This window comes from Nannospalax galili, unplaced genomic scaffold (genome assembly GCF_000622305.1).
Source record: "Nannospalax galili isolate Female #2095 unplaced genomic scaffold, S.galili_v1.0 scaffold4025, whole genome shotgun sequence".
NCBI lineage: Eukaryota > Metazoa > Chordata > Mammalia > Rodentia > Spalacidae > Nannospalax > Nannospalax galili.
The window spans coordinates 18,773-22,123 of record NW_008352304.1 but is presented as its reverse complement, the minus strand read 5'-3'; the positions used below and the strand labels follow the sequence as shown (position 1 = coordinate 22,123).

Genomic DNA, 3,351 nt, shown 5'->3' with positions numbered 1-3,351 from the left:
TTTCTCTTTCTTTCCTTTCTTTCTTTCTTTCTTTCTTTCTTTCTTTCTTTCTTTCTTTCTTTCTTTCTTTCTTTCTTTTTCTTTTTTTTTCTTTTTTGGTCTTTTTGACTCAGTGTCTCCCTGTACCTCAACTGGCCTGGAACTCGCTATATTGACCAAGGTAGCCTTGATCGCACAGAGATCTGCCTGCCTCTGCCTCCCAAGTACTGGAAGAGTAGCACAGTTATTCCCCAGCATGCACAAGGCTCTGGGTTCAATTTCGAACAGTGCAAATAAATAAATATATAAATATTCAAACATGTAAATCTCAGTAACTGTTTTGGAAATTAGTAATGAATATTAAAGATTACACTAAAGTTATTCAAAATGAACCAAGAAAAATAAGGGAGTGGGCAGAGATCTTAGAGTTGTTTCAGTCCAAAATACACAGGACAGGACAGAGACTAGGAAAAAGGTGGCTCTGTATCTGAGTTCCAAAGCAGACCACAAGATTTCTCTTTTCCTTCAGAGACTTCTGTGCATTTCCTCTTAAAGCTCCAAGATTGGAAGCTTTACCCAAAGTCTGATCTAAATGCCATTCTCATCTGGAAAGATATGCTCATACCAATATACAGATGGGTATTTGACCAAATATCAGAGTTGTATATTCTAACCAGCTGGTATACAAAATTAATCATCTTGGAGAGTATATAGTTTCTAGAAACACTTAAATTTTTACTTACTTTACAACATAATGGTATGGGGAAGGAGGAAGAGGCAGGATTTGATCAGTAACACTATATCCAAGTATAGAAGTAGTACAGTGAATCTCATTAATATAAACAGCTTGTATTAATATAAAATTTTAGAAAGAAAAGAATAAGAAATATCACACATACAACAAAGATTCTCATTCTACTTTTAAATTGTGAGGAAAACGTGAAGCAAATTATGACTTGTTACTCAATCTCAAGACACTTCTAATTCAGAATTGTCCAAAAGTGAAAGATGTGAGTAGAAATGAATTTATTTCCCTTATTATTAGTGTTATCATAATTTCTGCTACCCTTATACCCCTCTTCATTCATTCAGCTAACTCTTGCATAAGCAGCTGTGATCTCTCTGCCCCTATATTTCCTGCTTCCACACCACTGCTATTCTCTTTAAAGTTTTAGCTCTGAGTCTTTCCCTAATGCACTGGTTTCTGGGAAGCTTGTTCCAATGGGAACTCTAGAACAGTGGCTTCAATCTTTTCTATGCACCATAAGAAATGCATGGGTGTTGGGGTTGGCAGTAAAGTGAAGAGGTCACGTGCTTGCCTAGGATGTGCAAGGCCCTGGGTTCCATGATGAAACACAAGAAAAAAGAAAAGAAAAGAAAAGAAAGAAAAAAAACAAAGCTGTTACATGGAAATCTCAATTATTACAAACTTAGCACTTGGGAGACTGAGACAGGAGGATCATTACAAGTCTGGGCTACAAAGTGAGAACCTGCCTCAAAAACAAAAAGAAAAAAACCCACATTTGTCACATCAAAATACACAACGGATTCACCCTACCATGAAACAACCCATTTCATTTCATGCTGCCCTGGTACACTTTGAAATGCTTACTATATTTATTAAACTGATTCTATGAACTAAAAAACATGGCCCATGACATTAAATTTAAAGTAAGCAGTGCTCTTAGTCAAGCAGTTAAACTGTGTGTACAGGGCAGGAAAGGGCTGGCAACAATGGAGGGGATGGGGCAGTAGAGCTGGAAAATTCAAAACAAAAGTTAAATGGGAAGCAACAAATGTTCTTCTGTGTACCCCTTCAACACATGTATGCGAACATAAATATCATGCACACGCACACACACATTCTGCCATGTGTTTCCTTCCTCTTATGTCTGAACTGCCATTGATGTTACAAATCATAGTCAGTTTGCAGTCAACTCAAAATAAATCATTACCTCCACTCTACACAAGAGGAAGCCACACGTCTCTTTCTGTCAGTATGTTATCTTCTGCAATTAACCCTATTTCCTTGAGGGAAATGTAGAGAGGCTCCATCACCTGCAGACAGCAATACACATCACTGAGCTGGAACCTCTGGGACAGAAGACCCCAATTCTTCACCATTACCAGCTTGTTGCCTCTGATTTGCTGTGGTCCTGAAACAAATGAACAATCCTGAGGTGAGTTATCTGATCCCATCAATGCCCTTCAGTGTTCAGCAGGCTACAGTCTTTCCCAAGAACCTTCCGCATGGCTGCCTTCAAGTCTTTGTTTCTCAGTGAGTAGATGAAGGGGTTCAGTGTCAGGGTCACCAGGCAATAGAAGAGAGTGAGAAACTTGCCCTGGTCCTGGCTTGCCACATTCCCAAGCTGCATGTACATGTAGATAATGGTACTATAGAAAAGGGATACCATCACCATGTGTGAAGAGTATGTGTTAAAGGCCTTGAGCCTACCAGCTGCAGACTTGATCCATAGCACTGCAGTTGCAATGTAGCCATAGGAGACCGGGATCATAGTGAGAGGCACAAGGATGAAAAGAATAGCCAGGAAGAAAGCCAAGCCTTCCACCTGGCTGGTGTCCACACAAGTGATGCATATGATGGCTGGCATCTCACATACAAGGTGGTTAATGTGGTGGTGACCACACCACCCTAGGGACATTGTCAGTGGGGACATCAGGATGAAATTGGTGATACCATGGAGCCAGGCAAAGGCTGCCATCTGCAGGCACATCTGTGGGTACATGATGGTCAGGTAGCGCAGTGGCTTGCAGACAGCCACAAAGCAGTTGTAGGCCATGACTGAAAGAAGAATGCACTCAATGACCCCAACAGACAGGAGGGCAAATAGCTAGATGACACACCCTATGAAGCTGATGGTCTTGTGTGGGCCCCAGAGGTTGACCAGAAGCTATGGAATACTACTAGTTGTATAGCAGAGATCAAGAAGAGACAGGTTGCTAAGGAAAAAGTACATGGGTGTGTGCAGTCGGGAGTCCACTAGGGAGAAGAAGATGATGGTTGAGTTTCCTGTGACAGCCAGAAAGTAAAAGACCATGCTGACAACAAAGAGGACCATCTCTAGCCTGGGCCGATCAGAGAAGCCCAGCAAAATGAAGTCACCAGAGCTTCCATTGTTCCTCTCCATCAGCTGTGGCCTCACATGCCTGTTTAGAAAGCATGACATACTTGCTTGTTGTAATGTGTAGGGCAAAGTGCTAAGTGAAGGATATTTGTCTACTATGAATAGAAGCTATAACTTTTACCTACATAGCACTCTAATCCAGTCAGTTGAGCTAACTGGATAGATCTTTTAAGAGAATTTTTTTTTAATTTTAAAAGTTTTGTTGATATTTAAAAAAATGAAGTAC

At 40.7% G+C, this 3,351-nt stretch overlaps 1 pseudogene; it reads right to left on the bottom strand.

Moving 5' to 3' along the window:
- Positions 1 to 1,901: 1,901 nt before the first annotated feature.
- LOC103746939 lies at positions 1,902 to 3,128 on the bottom strand (annotated as a pseudogene).
- Between the last annotated feature and the right edge of the window lie 223 nt (positions 3,129 to 3,351).